Source organism: Choloepus didactylus, chromosome 1 (genome assembly GCF_015220235.1).
Source record: "Choloepus didactylus isolate mChoDid1 chromosome 1, mChoDid1.pri, whole genome shotgun sequence".
Lineage (NCBI taxonomy): Eukaryota > Metazoa > Chordata > Mammalia > Pilosa > Megalonychidae > Choloepus > Choloepus didactylus.
In genome coordinates, this window is record NC_051307.1 from 142,747,119 (window position 1) to 142,772,886 (window position 25,768).

The window sequence follows — 25,768 nt, forward strand, 5'->3', positions numbered from 1 at the left end:
TCTCTAATCTTTTAGAGACGATATTGTCTATGCTAAATATCAGAGACTCTTTCTTCTGTCTAATTTTTCATTCACACTCCTTGGGAAACCTATGGGATTCCCTAACTGAAAACAAATGTTGTCACTTTCTGACCTCACAAATTCTACCTCAAATTCAGGTATTAAATGCTACTGCTGCACATAAACAACGACAGAGCACGAAGAAAAGGTGAGGTGATAAAGGTCCTCACCATTGCTGATGGCGCAGCCACTGTCTCCTTCAGACAGATCAACTTTGTACTTGAACAAAATGTGCTCAATGACACTGGCTCTGCCCTGTGGGGAAAATACTCCCCTCCCCCTAACCCCATGACAATTTGCTAAAATTGTGCACAGGCATCAGCTCTCTCCCAGACTTCAGGCTGCTGAGAAGAGAAAGACAATTGGCTCATGAGCCTAGATAGAACCTGCCTCTATTGGATGCTGACTGCAGCACTATAAGCAGTAAGAGTGAAAAAAAAAAAAAAATCTCTTGAAACAAAAACAGCAGTATCACAGCATAGGTTATCTGAGCCTGTCTCCCCTTCTGCATGCCACCTCTACCTCAAGAGACTTCTGCTGGCTTTCTAGGGCAGTTTCCCAAATGTCTGAAGATGTAACATTCATCATATGTTACCTAAAAATTATTATTTGGGAATAAAAGAGGAAAGTCTCAGAATATAGAAAGAATTCCTGTATTTTATCTGAGCAGTTCTTTGGAAAATGATGCACATTAGCAAAAAATCAAACTAAATAAAAATAGATACCTACAAACTTACAAACTATGGCATTTTTACAAAACGTCTGTAAGATGAGTTTCTAAGGCAGAAGGGTATTGGGCCATTCATTAAACTTAAAGAAGCTTAGTCATCACAAGGTGCTATGTTCTAAACAGCAATCAGAAGCTGAGGAGCGTATTCTTCGGTGCTGATGTAAAGTATGGCGATGTTGGGCCTCACAGACAAGTCAGCCATGGCAACACTGGTTTTTTAATGAGCCAGAATGTGAACGTAAGAGGAAAAAGCACAGACTGCTGTCACATGATGTTTTTCTCCTGCTATCGTATCACCAACATTTAGGCTGAAACTCTGGGTCGCTTGAACAGCCAACTTTAGGTGCATTAAATGAGTAAAGCATCAGATCTGTGGTTTTTACCCTTTCTACTCTGGCTAAAGCTGGTGGCTGTTAGGAGAAACAGTTGCTTTACTTCCTCAGCACTTTGTACTTGCTGCTCTCCTAACATTGGCCATGCGGCTTTACTGTGCCTTCTTGACATGCCCCTGGCCCTGGTGGAATGTGACTGTGCTCAGAGGGGGCTCATGCCTCCAGTTTATTGGACTCACAACCTAGGCCAGACCAAGTAAGCCCAATAAATGCTTGTTAAGCGAATGAGTCCTAACTGTATTCAGAATATAAGATATTTGTCTAAGAAAGTAGTTTGCAAACATTTTTCTGCATCTTCTCTAGGACCTCCGTCAATTCACACACTATAACCTTATATTCTCTTCATTAAAATATATTCTCCCCTAGCTTCTCCTCTTTTGTTCCTTTTTTAGGTAACTTCTTATTACTAACCAACTACAACTTTATAGCTCTGTTTCCATCCAAATAAGAAATATATCACTTGTTGCCATCATCTGGGTTCTTGGCTTGTAAGCTTCTCAAATGCCTAAGCTTTAGAGATGTTAACATAGGAACAGTCCCAGGACTTGACATAAAAAAGCAGTACAGCTCCAGCTCCAGCTCCAGCTAAATGGATAAGATCACATCAATCAGAATAAAAGGTGTTTGCTCAAATCCCAGCTTTGTTATTTATTAGCAGTTAATTATTCAACCTCACTAAACTGAGATTTCCTCTTCTATAAAAACAAAAGTAAGAATATCTCCCTAAGGATGTTGTGAGGATTAAATGTGGGAATGTGTACAAGGGCCTCAACTATAGTCTGGTGCTCAGTAAATGGAAATTGCAGTGTCCCTCCCACCCTCTTAGCATATTCTTCACATCCCTGGAAACTTGCAAGCCCTGCTTCCCATCACTCAGGGCCACTTCTCTAGACATGCTTGAAAGCATCCTTTCTCCTCTTCCTCCAACCTTACCTTTGTCAGAGTCCTTCTCCAGCTCACTGTGAAGTTGGAATCTCTTTTAAAGAACTAACCCACACTAAGACTCCAGTGGCAGAAGATGGCAAACCTACAGACTGGTGGGAAGGACACAATTCTAGGAACCGGGGAGACATAGGTTCAGTCTAGCTCTCTCTCACCCACCAGCCATGTGACTTCAAGCAGGTACTTAATCTCCTGTCCAAATGGTGTCTTCACTCATGAGACTGTATCCAAGTAACCGTAATCCCTGGAGTGGCTGTGAGAAACCTTGTCCAGTGCCCAAAGAATCAACTAATGTTCATTTCTCCTATCATTAAGAAGCTGGGTATCTGATTTTAAAAGAAGGTGATAATAATAACGAGTCGGTTTTCATAGGTGAAATTTGATTATGGGAAGTGACCCTTTTCAAATGTCACTTTCTTTTCTTTTTCACTTTCCCTTTCCAATTGCCAGGTATAATAAACTCACGGTAGTGAATTCAGACATTGATTAAAGCACCTGTCAAATTATATTACTGGTAATTTTCACAAATCTGTCTACCCCTCTAGACTAAGAACTTGTTGAAGACAAATGCTAGGAGACAGGAGGCATTTCCTGGTGTCCCAGTTATATCCAACCAGACAACACTACAGGGCCTAAGTCACTGGTTCTTGATCGTGGATGTACATTATAAGTTTAAAAATTCCAATACCTAAACTCTACCTTAAGATATTCTGATTTAAATGGCCTTGGCCACATCCCAGGAATAGGTATATTTTTAAAGTTCCCCAGATGATTCCAATGACTGCTACTCTGAGACCACAGACTAGTGTACATATACCAATGCACAGAGTCATTCTCATTTACACATCAATCACAACCTTTTTCATAGTTATTTCTAAACCCAGCTTTTACCAGTTGCTTCTAGATAGCTGCTAATGTTATCAAACTGTCAGTATAACTGATACTTCTGTTTCCAGGATCACAGAGCCTCTCACAGATCCTCTCATAGAAAGCAGACAAGGAACTGAAAAAAAAGAGCCACTGTTCTTTGTTCCCTTGGGCACATCATCCTAAAACAAAGTCTTGAGACTAGCAATACCTCCCTGACCAGAGTTTTTCTAAACACGTTGTTCATTGGAAGCAAAAGATACCAGGGGAAAAAGAGGGTCAAGGGATCCACATCACAAAATGTACCTACGGAAGCTAAGCAGTTTTTTTTTTTTTTTTTTCTTTTTTTACTCAACACAGATGATATACTAAAAAAAAAGTATATCAGTGATACTTGTAGAATTTAAATTAGTAATAATAGATTTTATACAAAATAGTTTCATTCTCATCCATTGATAGCTAGAGATTTCAGGCAGGTCCCATGTTAACCTGATAACACTGATTTTACAACTCAGTTATGAGTTGTCTATGCTCAAGTTAAAAGTTTCATTGCTGCAGCAAATGTTTATAAAAGTAAACTGACATACTCTAAGTTTTCAAGTAAGGAGATAAGAGATTTCAACAGGATTATTTTCATTTGTTTTGAAAGACAGTTACAATGGGTAGAATCCTGTCTCTAATGGTGGCCTCTTCAGTCTGTTGCTCAGAGGTAATTACAATGCCTACAATTAACTCACACAATCTCTATCATTTATTCTCTTACAACTCCATTAGGTGATTCTTAACAGCCTCAGATTACAAATGAGGAAACTGAGAGTTCCAGAGGTTAAATACCCCATGTAAGCCCACACCAATGTTAAGAGATGAAGCTGAGAAGTACTAGGAATGTAGCCTGAATAAGGGTACCCTAAGTAATCTAGAGACTGAGAGCAACAAATTGTTTTCAGATATAACAAATGACTTCACTGCTATCCAGGGATAGAAAATGAAAACAGATCCTAGGTATGGCCCCCATTAGAAATCATCAAAAATTAAAAAGGAGGTTTTGTTTGTTTCTCCAGCAATAATACCAGAGTATACAGACTAAGAAACTGTTCTAGGAGACCTAGCTTATATCTAGATCAGAAATATAGCACATGAACATGCATGCAAGCATGCACCCACACACACAAAAGAGAAGGCAGAACAGAATAATTAATCATTGTCTCCTATACTAGTTTAAGAAAGTAAGCCAGAATAAAATAAATAAATGGATAAGGCAAAAAAAAAAAAAAAGTGTAGATGTAGTCTTGCCTTGAATATAATTCATGCCAACTCCTAAATAATTTCTTCTAGAAAATTCATTTATCGATTTATTCACCAAATATTTGGTGAGGACCTCTAGGGTGCTCAGTGTCACAATACAAAATGAATCACCATATATACTAGGAAAGGAAATAAAGCACGCACTTAAATAACTAAGATATAAGGATAGAAGGCAAAGAGTATCACAAGAAACATTCACATAAAGAGTTACTGTAACTTGGAGGAAAAGGGGAATGTTTCCATTTATAAAAATCAGAAAAGCTTCAAGGAACAGGTTGAATTTATACAGGAGGAATTAGAAAAGGCATTCCAGGGAGAAATAGCATGAAGTAAGGCATCAGTGACAAGTAATAAAGTTGTAATAAGAGTAGTGAGAAATAAGTTTCAAAAGTAGTAGAATAAGCAAACTCATAGAGACAGAATCTAGAACATAGGTTACCAGGGGACGGGGTGAGGATAGGGAATGGAAGTTAGGGCTTAAAATTTATGGGGTTCCTATTCAGAATGATGGAAATGTTTTGATAATAGATGGTGGTGATGGCAGCACAACACTGTAAATGTAATTAACAACACTGAAATATATATCTGAATATGATTAAAAGGGGAAATGTTTGATTGCATGTATGATAAAAGAACAAAAATTTTTTAAAAAATACATGGAAGTACACTACACAAACAGTGAACCCTAAGTTAAGCCATGGACTACAGTTAATAGCACACTTATAAAAAGTTTTTCATCAATTGTAACAAATGTTCCACACCAATGCTATCCTGTATTTTAAGGATGATGGTTTTGTAAACCCACAATTTCTCTAATAGAGAAGAAAAACAATAACACAAAAGTAGGCTGGGGCTACCTTGGGTAAGATTTTAAATACTAGATTAAAGAATGCCTATCTCCTATTGTAGGAAAAGGAGAGCCACTGAATGAGGTGGGGGATGGCATTAGCAACGTTGTACTTCATGAAATTCATTAAGTGGCAGTGGGTAAAAGCTCAAGTTTGGGGAGAAAGGACTAGTAAAGTAATTATTGTAATGATCTAGGCAAGAGGTAACACAGACTGACTTACTCCAGAAAATCATCCCAGACCCCCAGCCCCACTTCACAATTTCCTTTCCCATTCTAATTACACTCATAATACACACACACAGACACACACATTCTATATTCTGACCATGCTTGTCCTTGTACAAGGCATGACTTAGCTCATATAGATCTTGTTATTAAAATACTCTGCCCCCTTCCCTTTATTTTTTTGGCTGGGTAACTTCTAGTCAGAGTTAGGGAGCCCAGTTAAATGCCACTTTAATGTAAGTTTTCTTTAAACTTTCAAGTCTTTGTTAAATACTCTTCTGGCTAGTACCAGAGCATTCATTATACTTTATCGTCATTGCTTGCCAACTGACTGTTTCCTTCATTAGACCATGCTCAGTGAGGGTAAGAAACATGAATGTTTGTTTCCCAGTTGTATTCCCAACACAGAGAATACCTAGAAGGTTCACAGGTGTTAATTCATTGAATGGGTGAATAAATAAGTCAGTCCTATAATGCAGATGTACACTGCACAGTATTCACATAATATACATATATAATATATAAAATACACATATGTATAATATAAACTATATGTCTGACTTACAAACACACCTAGAAGAGGGCATTTTTCAAAATAGTAAAGTTTTGAAAATATGCTTGTGGATTATTTTCCAATTTTTTACAACTTAGTAAATTTCTGTTTGATTCACCAATCTGTTACTATGTTTCATTGTTTCCTTTATAATGGACTCTACATCAGAAAAGAATAAATAGTAACTGAGAATCTGGATAATTCAGATTGGAAAATGTTACATAGTAGTGTCAATATGATGAGTGGCTTGGCAAAAATTCTGAAGCACTGCTCAAGGGATATACCAATGAAATGAAACAGAAAACAGCTCTTTCTTCCCCTGTTTAATAATTCTTGTTAGAGTACCACACTGTCCATTTTCCTGATTCCACAAAAACCAAAAGCAATAAAAAATAAAGGTGTTTTGGTTTTTTTTTTTGCATCATTTATTCTACTAGTAGCTGATACTGATAGTTTTATTGCATGTTTTCTGTATGTGATATGTTCCACTATAACATAAAAGTAACAATTTTACTATCCACACCAGGAAAATCCTAGCATATTATGAAATCAAATATCAAAGGCCTTTAAGTTAAGCTAAAATAAATTATGCTAGAGTAGTGAATGAAATGCATTGACAAAAAAAAAAATCACTAAATACGCTTACTTTTTAAACGACTTTTCTAAAACAGTTTCAGTGAATCCTAATTATGTGATTAAGTTTCAAATTACCTGAAATAATACTAAGCTTCTACATATCACTATTTTTGGCTTTTTCTTAAATCATGCTTTATTTATTTGTTTTATTGTTAGTACTTACCACAAAGTAAAAAATGATCTCAAATTCCATTAAAAAGTTGTGGTTCCTGATTTACAATAAATTTCTTTTGTACTGCTTTTGAAGCAACTGTTTTTGGTTTGTTTTGATTTTCTTTTTTTTTTAAATTGTGGCCTTAAAAGGCAGTTTGTTTTTTAATATTTATCTCTGGAAGAAAAGAAAATTGTCTAATGATCAAATGGGCTGATTGTGCAAACAAAAACTAATTCCTTCCAAAACCAGTATCCTATATTATAAACTAAAGTGCTAAAGTACATTGGCTTATTGGGGGTCTTGGGGAGGCTGATTCCAGGTGAGTTAATGAAAGCACAAGAAGTCAAGTAACTCACACTGGGAGAAGATTTATAACGTTTTAGTCAATGGAGTTATTTTAGGGAAAGATTAAACCAGAATAACATAAAAGGCCCAAGAAATATTTAAAGAGAGTCAGAGAAATGTTTACCAATTATCAATAGCCTTATTATTTATTCTTAAAACATATTATCAGTCATTTGAGACCAAGCAACTCCTGAATGCCAATGTTCTTATCTCCCAGACTTTCTAACATTGGGGAAACCTTTAGATTATACCATCCATTTTAATGTACAACAAATACTAATAAAATACAAGGCAAGAAAATGAACTATAGATGATGAGGGCAAAATCTACCATTTAATTGTCCATTCACTTCCAGACAAGTTTATGGACACAATTGACTCATGTTAAATCATCCCAGGAGTCAGTCTCCATCCCACAGCCCCTGTTTATTTTCTTCATAGCACTTGTCATAACCTGCAATTATGTTGCTTATTTATGTGATTTCTTATTTTATTTATTAACTGACTTCTCCAAGATCCATGAGGATAGGGGTCCTGTCTCACCCAGCTCGTTCTGTGCCACAGTGTTGAATAAAAGGAAGGATAGAGCTCACGTAAACCTCCCAACAATTCAATGACGTGAGTCCTGTTACCTCAGCTGTGCTGATAAGGAATCTGATATCTAGGAAAATTAAATAATCTGTACAAGGTCACAAAACATTTCAAGTCAAGGAGTCTCATCTGCCCAATTCATATGCACTGTATAAAAAAATTTGGCAGACTGTATTTAGAACTAAGACAACAGAAATAGTTAATGGTGTTTAATAATTAAGAAAACAATCTGTAGAGGGTTCTTTTCATTATCTATAAATACAGTTAGGCAGACTTCTTATAGCTATCACCACAGCATACATTTAATCATACTAAGGATTTCACACAATTATTTTTATGCAAATCATAAATGAAGTTGTTTATGCTGCCCTTTTGAAAAAAAATCAGTTTGGCCTCAAAGTATTAGTGCTGCCACCACAAAGCTAGTAGCAGGTCTCAGTGGTTCACACATTGGATGACATTGTGGAGAAAACATAACAGATAATCTTGGTTTTAAAAACTGTATAAGTTCATCTTGGAAAACCACGGAGGAGTAAAGTGAATGTCAGGAATAAAAACAGATTCATGCTAAATTGGTTATTCTCAATAACTGCCCAAACAGCTGTATAAATCATAAACTATTCTTCATTAGGGTTCTTATTTAAAATAATTTCATACTTCCCACTAAAAGTGATAATATCTGTGAGGACTCTGAGATAGAAATGACTCTTCCGAGAAAATAATTTCTATATAGCACTGGTGAACTGTACGATACTCCAATTCACTGTGCCAGCTACATAATAAAGGGAACATATTTCAGGATTTTTACTAATTCTTTTTTACTCCCATTCATGAATAAATATATATTGGGTGTCTGTTAGCCTGTCATTACATTGGATGGTACAGGATAGAAGAAGAAATACAAAATGAAATTCCAATCCGTAGAAAGAGAGCTATAGGAGACATCAGTGGAAGCTGAATTCATCAGGAGGTCTGTATAGCTGGGCCACAGTGCATAAAGGTTATTTCTCTCAGACCTGAGAGGATTCATATTCCACCCTACCTACCATTCATTCTCTGGAAAAGGTAAGTCAATCGTTTTCTCACCTACTGGCTCAGTATGGTCCAGGAACTTCCAGCTCTTTGCTGCCATTCTGGGGTAGGTTCAAATCTCAGAAAGTGAAAGGACTGGAACTATCATGCCCACTGAAAGTATTCTGGAACCTAGGATCACTCTTAACCATCATAAAATCCTCTAGATAAATTGTAGCTGCAGTATAATTTGTGGCTCTGACCTATATTCTGGATTTAATAGTGAGTCCCGTCTATACACACTTTATTGGGGAAAAAACTCAGTTTTCAAGGAGCTCAGTGGTATGGAGAAGACAGACACACAGGTGGAGAAGGATTTGAAGTAGGAAAGACAGAACACAGGAATACAGACCACTGAGGGTTGGGTGGGAAGGATAGCCACAGTTACATCAAGTTTTGTTATCTTATTATGGCATCTAGGCAAGAGATTCTGGACTCCTTTTAGGAGGTACCTTGAAGAGATAAGACAGCAAGCACTGCTTATAGAAGCTAGGGTATGCTGCATTAAAATGCTGGAGAATTCAACAGGCCATCTGCATAGGGATGTTTCCCAATAAGAACAGAAAAAGGGGCTTTGGAATTTTCTACTCAGATGAATTCTCAGAAATGCTTTTGCATCTTGTATGAAGGTTCCCTGACATTACTGCAAAAAAGTGGGAGTAGCTACCTCTCAGGAGAACGTGATGGTATTGGCAGAGCACTGAAAAATTCTGAAAGGCTGCTTTTGTAATATATGTTCCTAGTTCATGTGTATCTTTCCCACCCTGAGGTTATGGCTCACCCAATTAAGGTTATTACATAATTTTTCCAAGGAGGTCAGAATTATAAAGGGGTTAGTTATAAAGAAATATTAAAGGACACATATTACTCAAAAATTAAAGATTAACACTTTGAATGCTTTGTACTTTTTGTTGCTGCTTAATGAAAGCAGAAATTCTAGGGTAGTTGTTTACTCAAAGAGGCAGGAGTGGGATAAGTATGCCCATTTTCAAAAGCATTCCATTCATTTTTGAGTTTTGAAACAGCACATGAAATGTAAATATGTACAAATGACTCAATTTGTTGAACTTCTATCCTCCATTAACACCACTCCAATAAGGTAATTTTTGTCTCATAAAGAGGCTCTGAAATATTTAATAGAAGCATTAAGTAGCATAGGAAGTGAAATAAATATTAATATGGATATAATATTACCAATATATAAATAAGCAGGGGGCATATTTTAAAAAATAAAGAAGATACCTCTTGCTGAGCTTTCTATTTATACACCACTATGTAAAGAGAAAAGGAGTCTTTATGCCACTACTTGCTATACATAAATATCAATTGTCTCTCCATAATGTAAACATACTTTTTTTTTAACAAAATGACAGGATTTAATGATGATCCCTGTATTTGTAATCTCTGTTCAGTAAAAGAATCTCTTAAAAACAATTTGTAGAAGCAGAGAGATGGGGCTGAGGATGAGCCTGCAGAATTGGGCCACAAAGCCGCTCTTTCAGTGCCAGATCTGAACTCTGGCTAGGAAGGTAAACCACTGAGATGGATTAGGCATTTCAAGGAAACACACTTTGAACATCCTCACCTTGGTCATGCTGGTTGGGAGAGCACCTAGGACCTTCCGTGGTTGACTAAGACCCTAGGACCACCTTCCTGCTCTCTGCAGAGCAGAAACTAAGCCTCTCACTGGTTTCTCTTTTACTTTCTTCCCACTTTCAACTTGGTGCAGCATGGTGAAATCACTCCAAAGAACCCCTGCTGACATGGGGAGAATGCTGACAAAGCTGGGTGTGACCTGTTTCTCTGCCTTCCTTGAGCTGCAGAGTAATTAGAGTGATGTGTACTAACTGCGTAGCTCTACAGAGCCAATAAAAAATGAGATTGCAATTCCATAAGGATGGAGAAGCACAGAGTTCACAGACAGCACAGCTGTGACCCCAAAGGAGGACTTTAGGGGAAGATGGCCGAGTAGGGAGCTACATTTTCTTCTGGGAGTTTTATGATCCTGACCCTTATATTTAGGTCTTTGATCCATTTTGAGTTAAATTTTGTATAAGGTGTGAGATAGACAAAAAGAACCTCCTCAAAGTTAAAAACTTTTGTGCTTCAAAGGACTTTGTCAAGAAAGTGAAAAGGCAGTCTACTCAATTGGAGAAAATATTTGGAAACCACATATCTTATAAGGGTTTGATACCCAGAATATAGAAAGAAATCCTACAACTCAACAATAAAAAGACAGACAATACCATTGAGAAATGGGCAAAAGACTTAAATAGACATATTTCCAAAGAGGAAATACAAATAAGTAGCTAAAAAGCACATAAAAAGATACTCAACACCACTAGATATTAGGGAAACGCAAATCAAAACTAAAATGAGATATCATGTCACACCTATTAGAATGGCCACTATTAGAAAATAGAAAACTATAAGTGCTGTAGAGAATGTGGAGAAACAGGAACACTCATTCACTGCCAGTGGGAATGTAAAATGGTGCAGTTTGGTGGTTCTTCAGGAAGCTAAGTACAGAACTGCCACATGATCCAGCAATCCCACTACTAGGTATAAAATCCAGGAGAACTGAAAGCAGGGACAAAAACAGACATTTGTACACCGATGTCTACAGTGGCATTATTCACAACTGCCCAAAGATGAAAGCAACCCAACTATCCATCAACCGATGAGAGCATAAAGAAAATGTGGCAAACTCATGGAGTTAGAATCCAGAGCATAGGTTACCAGGAGTTAGAATGAGGGGAGAGAATGGGGAGCTGATGCTTAATTTGTGCAGAATTTTAAATTAGGTTGATTGCAAACGTTTGGAAATAGATAGAGGATGGTAGCATAGTACTGTGAGTTTAATTAACAGTGCTGAATTATGGGTATGACTTGGTTGAAAGGGGAAGTTAGGGTCATCTATTGTCACTAGAAGGAAAGCTAGAGGATAAAACACGGGACTGTATAACACAGTGAAGCCTGTTGTGGACAATGACTGTGGTTAATCATACAAACATAAGAATATTCTCTCATGAACTAGAACAAATGTATGTCACTATTACAAGGTATCAATAGAGTGGTATATGGGAAAATACACATAATGCAAACTATGGACTATAGTTAACAGTAATATTTTAATAATCTGTCATCAATTGTAACAAAGGTACCACGCCAATGCAAAGTGTCAATAATAGAGGGGCATAAGGAGCATGGGGTTTTAGTTTTTGAAGCTATGAAAATGTTCTAAAATTGACTGTGGTGATGAATGTACAACTCTATGGTTATACAGAAAACAACTGATTGGACAGTTTCGATGGACTGTATGGTATGTGAATATATCTCAATAAAATTGCTAAAAAATTTTACAAACCAATTTGTAATTCATTGAGATGACAGAGGCTAAGAGAGCACCCAATACTTTATTACCAATTTCCTGCAAACTCAGCCTTTTCAACCAAAACAGTATTGGCAGGCATTCAACAGAATTTTTTAAATGTGCTTTGCTGTAGGCCCTATGAGGTGGGGGTTAGGAAGGGGACAGACAAACAGATTCTGTAAGCCCCAGGCAACTGCATGCTACTTCTCACTGTTTTCAATAACGATATTAGCACTTTGCTGATCAAATTTGCCTTTTCATCTCTCATATGTACTCTGCTTTTCATCTTAAATTATGCCAAGGTGTTTTGCCTAGGAAATATCCCTGCAGTAATGCCTGGCAAATGTTTAGCAATATGCTGCACAAACAAAACCACGTGAGGCAGGAGTTAAATGCACAGAGAATAAGCATGCAGAATTATACGCCCGAACACTGTCAGCCTTCCTCCCCAAAGTTTTCTGGAGACCAAAGACACATATCTGTTTGCCACGTGATTTTCAGGGAAGTTGTATAAACCAGGCTTTCAAGTGCAAATGACAAGGTCAAAAGGAAGAAGGTTAATAGGCAGGAGGAGCTGGAAGAAGCAGCGGAAACATAGGAAGACGGTCAAGAATTTGAAGTGTAATGCCAGGAATCTGTGAACAGAAGCTCAAGCAGTTACGCCACACATCTGCTTCTTGCTAAGAGGCCTTCTTATTTCAAACTCGGGACCATCATTATCCATCCTAGGAAAGGTGTTAATTTCTCCACGACGATCACCCTTATGTGTAATATTATGCTGCAAAGTTCCTCTAAAACAGATAAAGGATTCAGTGCTTAATGGTGGGGACTCAAAAAGTGAAAAGATGGATTCAGATTAGAATCACAGCTCTGCTTCTTACTGGCCCTGTGACCTTGTGTATATCACTTAATCCTCTGGACCTCAGTTTCCTCATCAAAAAAATGGGAATAACTGTGCTGACTACCCATAGGGTAATTTATGAAGATTTAAATGAAAATTTCTATAAAGACCTTACCGTATATCTAGTATCTAGATATTACTGTATCTAGTAAAGCACCAGTAGACTGTAAACATTAGATGAGAAGTTCCTATTCTGTCCCTCACATCAATGCAATCTGAAGCCCTCAGTGCTTTGTTCTGGTAAGCTGGGCCCTCCCACAAAGTACAGGCTCCTGCTTTGCCACAGCACAGACTGCAAAGCAAGCCTGTGTCCTGTCACCCTCTCTTCTTTCATCAAGTATCCCAATCTAGTAACAGATTGGGTCCTACAGGAAAGAAGGCCTCAGCCTAAGTTATCAGAGGACACTACCCCCCATTTGTGCATGTGTGTGTGTGTATGTATGCACAAGTATAGAGATCCATATGTACACATATAAAAAAGCAAGATATATATGTATATAAACACATGCCTACAGAAAGAGAGAGATATCAATCTACATATAGATATAAAACAGCAGGTATGGAGATGGATTCCCATTCTAGGTCTGGGAAACATATGTGAACGTGGGTGTAGATTAAATGAAAGAGTGAATTAGGTTCTAAACCAGAAAAGGTATATTATTAATCCTTATCAATAATACCCACATTCATATTTTCAAGTAACTTAGAAGCTATTCCACCACTGCCTCAACTTTCTTCCTTGCCCTTATTTTAGAGCATGATTCACTGCATGTGATAAGGCCACTTTTTTATTTCAGTCAGCCAATTAATTCACCTTAAATAGCACATGCACATATGTGGGCTGCCAAATGCACTACATGGATGCCTGCTGAATACTATTAATGAAGTTTCCGGATTTCCAGCTCTAGCTTTCAACTGCTGTCCCATTTCCCAGAAGCTCTGCACCCACTGATGTACTGTCTTTCTCCCATAGTATACCCAGTCATACATCCTCAAAAGCAGAAACCCCAGGGTGGATTTTGGTAGATGGATATAAGACCTGGGGACCTCATGACCAACAAGAGGCTCTTGGCATTGGAATGAGGAGATGAAAGGAGTATATCGTTCCACCGAACTATGGGACTGATACTTCTAGGATTATGAAAGCTGAAGAAGACCTAAAAACTACAACTACTACTATTTTTGTAAAATAGATTTTCTATTCTCAATTTTCAAATCCTGTTTGAATGGCACTGTTTTGAGAAGATCCTTGATGTTTTAATGCTATATGTCCCCCAGACCTTTATAAATTCCCAAACATACAAATACTCCACTTCATCAGAGTTACAGATTATGTGAACAGTCAACCTTGAGATGGGAGTCACCTAGGTGCCTTCTCTAGCTGAGTCATCAAGCCCCTATACTCACTACTCAGAGCACACAATTTATATTTCCTCCCAAATAATAACAGTCAACTGTATGTCATGAGTCTTTGGGTTTATTCTTTAATACTCAAAATAAGACACATAAACCACAAGAATGTAAAGGGTCTAACTATTGGCCCTTAAACAATGTTTGGGGCCTATGTAAGAGAATGAAGCACTACACAGGGAGCTATAGGCCACCTAAACTCTATTTTTTACTTTTTACTTTCCTTGTTCCTTTATTGAATGGTTCTGGTAAGCTGATATACTGCTCTTTAAGTTAATAATACCCTTTTCATCACTTTTTAGGCTACTGAAGATAAATCAAACAGTCAAATCTACCCATAGAGTACGAGCACGTGTGTGTGTGTAATTTGTTTTCTAATACATATATATGTATACATGCATGTATATGTGTGTGCATATTTATAAAATTACAGGAACTGTGATTGCTCAGAAAACATATAAGGATTAACCAATGGTAATTCACCTCAGTAAAGGTTGAACCACTCAGACCTAAGTGTTTCCGTGACTTCTGTTGAAAGGATCAAAGCTGTTTGTTAACAAAAAATGCAATGGGAACAGTTTTAAGAGACAAAAGTGACATATGAGAAAGAGACATTTTTACCAAAAAAAAGAAAATGTGCAACAGTAGAGAAATTAAAATGTGTGCCTAAATATATTTTAATTCTTGACTATATGAAGTCATGGTTTTTGAAGGAGGAAATACACAGCTTCATTTACTCTTTTCACATTTTAATTTTTAGAAAACTAATTTAATTTTAATATTGCAAGTTTTCAATGTAGAAAAATTTCCTATTTCCAAGGATTTGCTTTGTTAGCTTTCGTTTAATAACAGTTTTACTTTCAACACCAACTGCAATGCCATCTTGTGCTTGGTGCAGGGTTATGCTACTGCAGTGATATAAAAATAGCAAAGGCAAAAAGAAAAAAAAATACACAGCAGAATGGAATAGCTTAAAAACTGAAGCTTTTGGATGAAGCTCTCTGAAATAATTTTGAAAGATACAACACACTGATTCTTGCTGTAAAATAGCTCTTCCTTCATTATATAATATTAAAATTACCTTAGGGATTCAAATTTCTTTCCCTCTAGAACTATAGACTATTAAAGTTACACTGAGTCTCAGAAGGGTTCAAAATCCAAGCCGCATTGGCCTGCTGTGTCTGTTTACTTAATCTATTTTTATAACACTGCAGTAGCCAAATCCAAGTTACCAGATACCTGCTCCAACATTCTGTATCACACTGATTTAAGAGATAAAATTTATGAGAAACTGCAAACTACGTTTGTTTCTAATAAATCAATCTACTCTATACTATTAAAGCCAAGGCCACAGGGAACTAAGAACCATAGGTTTACAATTTTAAAAGTCTGAAACACAGCCCAAAAAGATTTTAATTTTTTTTTTCAAACTGCTCTACCAGGTAAGACAGTTGCGTACTTTACCTGTGTGCAATAACAACAGGTTGTTATTCTCAGTGTGAAAGCCTGAAGTGTCTGTACCAATTCTGGGCAGGTTTCTTCACACACAACAAGGTGTTGGGATAGATCTATAATGTCGACAGTAACCTACTATACAAACCTACTATAGCTAAAATTATTTAATAAAATAAATCCTTGACCATGAACATCTCTCAATCCAAAGAACAATGTCCAAGCTAGTTTTGACTTTGTGAAGCACTCCAAACAATTCAATGTATCCAAGGGAAATAGATTTGAGAGTACTCTGACATAATAGGATTTGCCAATTAAAAGCTGTTGCCATAGAAACAAGTTTTAATATGTTCTATGAAAAATATGAACAGGTTATGCTTTCTCTTCAATCATTTGTGGGGTTTTTTTTTTTTTTTTTTCTGTTAATACATTCTTTTCATGGACAATTTAAAATGCAATAAACTTCTTTGACACTTGAGCCAATCTGCCATTTATTTACTACAAATACAATTGATTAGGGTGATGCTTTGTGCCTAGGAGACTAACTGTCTTCACACACTGGAAATCACCTCAGCCCTCTGGCCTCTGGAGAAAGGACCAGCTTCCCAGAAAACTGATTTCATCCAGCAAATGTTTTATAGTTATTTACATTTGAACATATAATCTGAAAAACACAATTCTAAAGAAGGGTGTAGCTCCTCAGGGTAAAGTTCCTTTACTTAACCCCAAAGGAACATACACTCTGCTTTTATTTTGAAATTTGCATAGATTTAACTAACATATCACTTAACTGTGTTTTGATTTTTTTCTAGAACTGAGTATTTTTTTCCAAAGGATTCTACTAGATTTATATTTTCTAAATGTCTTCAAACACTGTGTTCTTTGAAATATAACTAAAAATATTGTTGGAACTACTCTAGGAGAAGATCATTACAAAGGATCCTTTAGCATTTTAAATATTCTTAATGCTGCACTTTAAAAAACATTTCAAGTGCATCATTGCATATTCCTAACTGTTGACTCAAGGATTAATACAGGTTAGATTCCAGCCAGATGACCACTGCCAGCCACAGGAAATAATATAGTGAACTACTCTATCACTTTTATTACTGTTTTACCAACATAGCCCATGAAAAGAACACTAGAAATAGTGCTATTAGCCTTCAGGTGGTAACCCAGAAGGTAAATATTAATGTTTTGTAGAAATTCTATCATTCAGTTCCCAGACTGTAATCATTTCAATACCACTGTAAAAAGCAAGTGACACGTTTAAATTTTGTTTTTCAAAAGGGTCAATCTATTATAACTTCTTTCATTATAAATAAAATGAAGTTATTCTATGATTGATAAAAATTAAGAATTATTTATTCTTTCATCAGTTGAGGGCAGAATTATCCATCTTGTGCAAAAGGTATTAATTAGGTATACCCTTAATTATTTCAAAATAGGATGATTTGATAATTGAAATCTATAAAGGGTTTAACAGAGCATATTTAAATGATAGGAAGCCAATGTTAGGAAAAAGGAAAGGTGATGTTTTTAAGCATACAAGATGATCTGAACTAAAATATTACAAAGAATATGAGAGTATCAGCTCTGTAACAGCCTCTCTCTTTCTCCCACCCACATTTTCCCTGCATTCAAACAGGATTAAGGGAGCATCTTATTTACTTAAGACAACCAGGGCTCCTGAAAGATTTAACATAAGAAAGGTCTACATGCAAGACGAAAAACTGTTCTTAAAAAAAAAACGCAACCAAATGTACTTTTAAAAATATCACACAAACTCATAAAAACAGCTTAAGACGTGTCTTTCAAATTGCAACAAAGATGCAAATTATACCTAAAACCAAGTATTGGTACCATATACAGAGTTTCCTTTCTGAGATTTTCAACAGATATGTGCAACCTCTCTTGTATAACATAAAGAAATATAAATAACTGAAAACAATGCCATAGATATATGATCTTTTCAGGTCTAAAGACTAAATTACAACCCTCTAAATAAGCTCCGTGAGAATGCCCACTAAAGAATCAAATCTGCAAGCAATACTTTAAACAACTGATCAACTCGCTATCAGCCCATCTTACGGCACAAAATTTGGAATTATAAACTCCTACCAGTGTAGGTATACAAAATTAGACATTTTCAAAGCAACACAAAAAAACGCCTGTTTTAGCAAGCAAGACGTCATCTGCCGATTAAGATCTCAGAGTTTTAAAATCAGAGGTTGGAAAACAAACATCATATATAACTGCACCTGCCAGTGAACGTTGGAAATTACTTGCTTCAGTGCCCCTCTGATTTGGTTCACCAGCTAGCACTTTGTCAGCCTGCCTACAAAGGACGTTAAACACTATGCTGATAAGCCATTTGTTGTTTAGCTTCTTTTTCTAAGTTAAGTTTGCTTTTACAGTATTGTGGCTTTTACCCACACCTGAAGTTTAATTGTCTTTAAGTTGACACCGAAGTGTGGTTTTTTAAAAAATGTAACTTAAAAATCTATTTAAATTTAGTCTGGATTATTTTCAAACTATATACATTTCATGCTCTACTATTTTTCTGTGATTGTGTAGCCAGGCAAAAATCCAGGAGCAACATTCATTGGGATAAAGAGGTTTTTGTTTGTTTGTTTGTTTGTTTGTTTTAATATATAAGTAAGGCTTTTAAAAATTAGTAAGACCCTGATACATGGATAAAAAAGTATAATAATCTGTAGCTCCTCCACTAAGAATTTCTCATAGGCAGAATTTGCTACACCCTATCCCTGTCAATCCCCAAACCCCCACCCTGAATAAATTGTACCTTTTCTGAAAAATGTAACATTACAAGGTTCCGTTGTACACTAATCTAATGGCATCTGTAATAATCAAATGTAAACTGTTTAAATTTTACATTTTGAAAAGTTACATATGAAAATGTTTGTCACCTACTTACCTAAATAATTAACAGGTTGCAAAGTCAAATTCTCATTTTATCTAAATAACATATCAGTCAAAATTCCCTTAATAGTATGGTTTTATTTAGGTGCTATGGGCACAATATAGATCTGTTCAATGTCCATTACACCGCAGAGAATTTGAAGTGAAGGAAGGCGAAATCAGTAATTCTTTTAGTCACAGATTAAGGCGACTAAGATGAATCCTTCAAATTAATCATTTTGGTTAGGTGTTATTTTTCCAACATGGCAGCAAGATAGCGTTCCAGGTAAAATGACCTTGAAATGCATCATGATACATTACTTTCTAAAAAACATTCATCTTTCAGCCTCAGCATCAATACAGTGCAGAACCACCAAGAGGATTCCTCCAAAACAACTCAACATCGATCACTCGGGAATTAGCTCCACGGCAGCTACTCCACAGGAAGAACAAACCTTTGTTGATCTTGTTATAATGGATCCTTTAGACGAGCTCATCTAAAATAAGATAATGCATTCCCCACTCATGAAACAGTAATTTTCTGTAACCAAATTTTTCAGATCCTTGTTATTTTAAGAATACTCTGGCTCTGTACAGTGATTACAATCTGCTCTTAAGCTGGGGAAGATCGCCGCACTGAAACCTCTGTATTGTGGACTCCCTCACCAGGAAAAAAAGGAACATGTAGAATTACATAAAGCTTCAGGGCCTTCAAATGCCCCGTGAAATACATCTTTGGACTCCTTAGGGACTCTGTAAGAATCCTCAATTTAAGGGGGAAGTCCAAGCTAAACCCATTGCAGTAGTTGTTACAGACAGAGAAAGGGCCTACCAAGCCCCTTTGCATCCGAGCAGCCAAGAGCAAAAGAGTCTGCACAAAATCATTCTCTGCAATCAGGCTGACAGTTTCTTAGTAGGGGATGGAAGGAGATTTTGGAGAAATTTTTATGGCAACTGTGTAAAAACAAAACCCTGATACTACCTTATATCAGAGCCCTTTTCTCATGGCCCCCTGGAGTCCTGAGACAGGATCAAGGGGTCTTCCCTCTCCTGGATGTGAGGCTGGAAGGATGGGCTGCTACCTTAAGTGGGGACCACTTCTCAAGAGATGTTACTGGGAAACTCACTAACATGTGAGAACACCTTTTTATGTATAAAGTGATATATAAAATAAAGTAATATTATAGAACTAGCAATGCTAAAGCAAAGAATAAACTGAAGTTGGAGAAAATGCTAAGAATAACCCAAACTGAATTTTAAAAGGGCAATGAAAAACAAAGAGATAGTCCCTGCTAGCACAAGTGATGCAATAAAGGGATAACAGAACAGAAGGGAACCTACCAAAGTCCTCCTTACATTCCACAATTGAAGGAAATATCTCCAATCTGGAAAAGTATTAAAGCATGTAATACACTTTGCATAACTGCCTGGGATTCAGACCCAGCAGCAATTCATGGGCATGAGAAGTACTATAAAAATGAAAGCAAGCCTCTGGAAAACACAGTCTTCTCATTTATTCCAGATTTTCAAGGTTTTATTTTCTCTTTTGCACTTAGGATTACTTGAAGCTTTAGGGAAGGGGCAGAAAAGTCTTACTTCCATTAGCTCTCTAGTTCTCTTGCTAACATAATGTATGATTTCTTCAGCCTTTGTTCCTTTTTACAAATTTTAAATGACCTAATGTAACCGAACAAGGAACTAGGATTCTATCACAGATTCATAATGCACTCTTATATTTATGACTTTACATCAAGACTTTAGGAAAGAAACATGTTTCCTACGCCCTATAAAAAACAGTGTGAGTGGCATTAGGCTTAATCACTGTGTAAGACAAACAGGGTAAGAGGGTCAGCTAGTTTTCCATTTGGCTCTCTCTACTGCCAAGTGGGTTTAAAGGCAAACTATTTCATACTTATATTTGCTTACTTGGTTAAACATTACCTCCTCTGCTTACTAAAGTCTAAATATACCTTCCTTGGGGTAACTAAGGAGTGTGTTATGACTACTTAGTTACACCAAGATTGTTTCCAAATCAATTGACAAATAAACCGAACACCTAATACATTCCTAGCCTCAAAAAAATATGATCCCTGAACTGAAGCAGGTTAGGATGTCAAAAGAGGAGTTGAAAAACAAAGTAATAAGTCAATCAAACAATTATGGGATCTCAACTAAATCCTTCAAACTCGCTGGGTTGAAGTTAAGCATTTTAGACAAACAAGCTTTAGTTATTTCCCATCTAAATTATAAAACTAAACTACGTAACACTTTTAATCAGAGACATAAACAAACCTTTCATAGAAACTGATGCAGAAATTAACATACATGAATGAAAAAAACAATTATTTCCACATTAAATTAAGACCAATTTCCATAGACATACGAATGCAGAAAAGAAAAAAAAATAAATTTTGCTAACAAAGGAATATACTAGGTCAACAGGAGAATGACTTTTTCTGATAAATGATTTTCCAGTAAACAAGAGAACATACTTCCCTATTCTACTATAATATTTCAGTAAGTAACCAGTAAAAATATATCCATCTTCTTATGTTGTTTTAAAATTTTAAATATTCAAATCATAAACAGGATTTTTTTAACAAAATAGTGTGCACTTATGGGTAGAGTTTGTTTTAATTTTATTTTCTAGCAAGTAAGGACAAATACTAGTTCAATATATTCTGGGTCTTTTCTACCACTTGGTTAAATTATATAGACATCATTCTAGCGAGGAAACCAAAAACTTCTGCTGCCTTCACATATATCCATATTAGCATTCATTTCTACAAATCCAGATATGTTCATCTTTCTATTCAAGTTTTGCTGCAAATAATTTTGAATGTAGGCAGGGTTTAGCACAGCCTTTTATATAAAGTAAAACATATTATAATGAAAACATCCATTAAAAAAGTCTACTTAGGAAAAGATGACATTCAGATTTATCTAAAAACTAGGAAGTATTTCCTGAAAGTAGAGTCAGTTTATTTGACTCCCTCCCCCCCACCCCCAGTTTTATTTACTGTGTACTTTTCAAATACTACAGCATAAGAACTTGCTATTAACAAAAACAAAAACAAATATCTTCTAAAAACTTGGAAATGGCTTGTGAATATTTTGATTACTCAACAATCTGCCTGTGTAATAAAACAAACAAAAAAATATCAATATTCAGAGAGAAAATATAGTAACAATAATTTAGACAAATATGCAGGGGAATACTCTCACATTTGAAGCACATAAACACATATGAGTACAAAATAAGCCCCAATGCATGAAAATGCATAAAAGCTAGGTTAAAATATAACCTGTGAAAATGTGATAACTCCCATGTGAAGGACTTAATAGACTATTATAAGGTATCTGAAATCTTATTTATTTGAGCTCACAATACTCTGGATACATTTAGCCAAGGTTCTGGGGACAAGGATGACAAGGCAAAACTACAAAACCTCTTTAGAGGCTTATGCCTAGTAATCAATTAATAATCTGAATGTTTTTCCATCCATTGTCTGATTTTACTGTCCATTCCCTTTAGCTTTTCTTTCCTCTCCATTCTCTCCAGCTTAGTGCTAGATGGACCTGGTGATAAACTCTGAGTCTGGATGCAAGGAAATAGTCAGGTTTGACAATATGGAAGATCAGTAGTGTCGAATTCTCAAATAATCCCACATTCTTTCTTCTTCTAATCATTTCAGGCACTGAATTTTAGGCATTCAAGTACCAATATACTCTACAACTGTGAGCATTTCCTATTTTTTATGCTTTATTATGTGTCTTTTAGACTTCATGTCTTTAAGGAGACTTCCCAAACACAGAGGATATATGAAGTAATGAATAATGAAGAAAGATTTCTTGATCGCAAGGGTATACAACCTGAAATGTCCCACTGAACAACAGTATAAAATCTTTGTGGTTTAGAATTAATACCATCTAGGCTAAGTTTAGCAGTGGCCTTGTGCTTATAGGCTCTGTTTTACTTTTAGAAATTATACCTATTTAGAATGTCTTCAAGTGCCTTATAATATAACCATCCTATGTCATTATCCTCAGACCATCCCGAGAAAACTGGAGTCCTTTACCTCATTCAGATTAAACAGAGGCAGTGATGTTTAAACTATCTTTTGACTGTCTTTATCTGAACCTTGGATCACCCCCCGCCACACAAACACACACACACACACACACACACACACACACAAGAAAATAACCCAAACCCAAACAAAAAACACCAAACCAAACAAAACAAGAACCCACAAACAACAGCAAAATAATGAAACAAAAAACCCTACTACAACCTAATGGTTCTTTTGCCCTTATTTGTAGCAATTATTAAATATAATTTAGAAAAATCCATGTTTCAATAAATTTAATGATGTTAATTCTGAGCAATTTGGAAAGGTCCCAGGAAAAGAAAACTATAGCTCGCCAAAAATATGAAGTACAATCAAAACAATGGTTTGAAAGAAAAACTGTAATTATTTTAATATTTGAACTTGCAAGAAAAGCAGCTATAAACCCACAAGTGGCTCAAAAGGGAAAATGCTCTGAAGTAATTACCTTATTTAATAATCATTGGCTGGTGGAAAATTACATATTTTGATAAAATTTCTCATAAATAACAACATTCACAGTTAGGAAAGAGTTAAATTTATAGGGATTCCTGCTTAAGTATAGATTCCATCAATTTGTTGCAACCCTCCAAAGAAAAAGTAAAGGTTAATTTTATCAGCAATGCCAGTGGTGACATTTTATATAACAAGTCTTACTTTTAATTCTCATTGTTTCCAATCTAATTTTAAGTTATTCAGTACATGATAAACATGCAGGATAATCATATTATAATTCATAATATAGTTGATAACGTGTGTTCAGTCTCCTGAAAATACACATTTTTAAAACTCCTATTACAATAGTAGTATAATATAGCACACTGGATATGATTTCTTGAATTTATTACACTTATGAAAGGCCTTGAAAGATTTTAAAAAGTATCTTTCCGAGGAAAAAGCAATGATATTAGCTTGTTTAAAATATTTTTGCAAAAAGTTGTCCAGTTATTACATAAATATGAGGTAGGAATAAATTATTAAACATCTAAATAAACTCAGGGAGGTAACAGCTTTTAAAAACGTTTGCATTGATATTATACCTACTTCATAGTAGTAAAATGTGAGTTTAGTTACCATAAAGAAACCAACTAAAACTGATAAATAATATAGGAACAAGTTCACTACTACATCTCATTTGGATAGCTGGAACACAGCTGAAATATTCTTAAAGCTCTGTGATTGTGCCCATAATTTGGAAGCTATACATTTTATTAAACAATAGATTAAGTGATACCGTAGTTTTAATCCTAGAAGAAATTTAAGGCACTGTAGAAGACAGTTGACTTACTCAGTGTTAAAGAATTCTAAACAAGTAACTGTCATATATTTTGAATCATAAATGCGACCTCTGAATACACTGATGTGAGTCACAGTACAGGTCTTAATCCCATTAATAATTTTGTTTTGGGCATATAATGACAACTAACATTTATTGTACATATATAATACATGCTATGCAGTGTTCAAAGTGCTTCATACATATTTGCTCATTTAAGGCCTTATAATCCTATGTGGTAGGCACTGTTATTATCCACAAATAACAGATGATGAAAAACACAGAGAGGTTAAGTAATTTGCCAACGGTCATACTGCTGATAAATGGAGGTGCCAGGGTTTGAACTCCTTAATATAAGCTCAATAACCACTCTACTGGCCCGTAATTACATTGCCTCTTATATACTATTCGACAGGTTCAGGTCTCCGCAGGCAATACGGAAGGAGAGCAAAAGGTAGTTTCAGTCTAACCCAGATTTATAGGCCCACAAGAGAACAGGAACTGGCAGAACCAATGGAAAGGGTATCGTATCCGAGCATATTCTATTAAATGAAGTAAAATGCCAACTTACCAAAAACGAAGACTCACCTAGCAGAAAGGAATGACTAAAACCATCATTAACAGCTTCTTACCCATAATGAAAATCTTTCAACCACTTAGTATAGTTTCACTGTTATTGCTGTATTTTTCCTCACTGCCATGGTTTTTGAGGATTTTTTTTTTTCTTTAATTAAAGTAACAGGAAGTTGGCATGTGAATCACCAACCACAACCCCCACTCCATATCACATTGTGGGTAAAGGGGAAGAGAGAAGAAAAGGGAAGATAAAGGAAAAGAGGAAGTGAGAAAGAAAAGGGAAAAATAATCAGGAAAAGATGGGGGAACTGAAGTCACATGGGGACCTCAGGGTGGAACAACAGAACTGTAGTTCCTCAAGAAGATTCACAGTGCCCTCCCCTGCCTCAGATCATCTGCTAAGAGAAGTATTTGGGACAAATGACATGCTGCTTCTGCATTCTTTACAGCTGGCTCTTATTCCTAAACACTATTAGCCCACAAAGTGTTATTTTAGATTTCTGGGCCTTGGCTGTCCTCTCAGCTAGATCTAATATACGACCATCTACATGACAATCTGACAAATGGAAAGTTTCCAACAACTATTAGTCAGCAAGTCTTACCCACTATAAACATCTCATTCTACTTCTAAAGCAGCTTCATAGCTCAGGTATGAAGCACAAAAAATAACAGTGCTTTCAAAGAACCTCTAATTTAAGACATCCTATCAATGTGGGCAGAACTATATCATTGTATTACTCAAAAGATTAAAATAATAGAGATAAATAATTAAAGGCAGTTCAACTCATATCCCTTCAAGACAAAATGTGAGAATAATTTACTAAGACATGTGAATCAAACACTTGTCAATACCTGAAAACTTCAAGAATATAATCCTTTCTTTAAAAAAACTAAATTTTAACTTTTAAATATTTTAGGCATTAATTCTTTAACAGTAGTCTCTGAAAACTGAAATAAAACTCTTGTAAAATATGATTTCATATTGTATTTTAAACTATTAATTTATGAAATACTCATGTGTCCTATACC

At 35.8% G+C, this 25,768-nt stretch overlaps 1 protein-coding gene across 15 annotated transcripts in view; it reads right to left on the minus strand.

Annotated features, from left to right (window-relative positions):
• The window catches only part of MBNL1 (muscleblind like splicing regulator 1), a 191,678-nt gene that overhangs the window by 51,588 nt on the left and 114,322 nt on the right, over positions 1-25,768 (minus strand). Inside the window, exon 1 of one of the 15 annotated variants that reach the window (XM_037842392.1) lies at positions 24,735-25,397. The exons of the other annotated variants lie outside the window; for them this stretch is intronic. The gene's annotated coding sequence lies outside the window, so the exon portion shown is untranslated. Of the gene's footprint in view, positions 1-24,734; positions 25,398-25,768 lie in introns of those variants that run through there. 15 annotated transcript variants of the gene reach the window in all.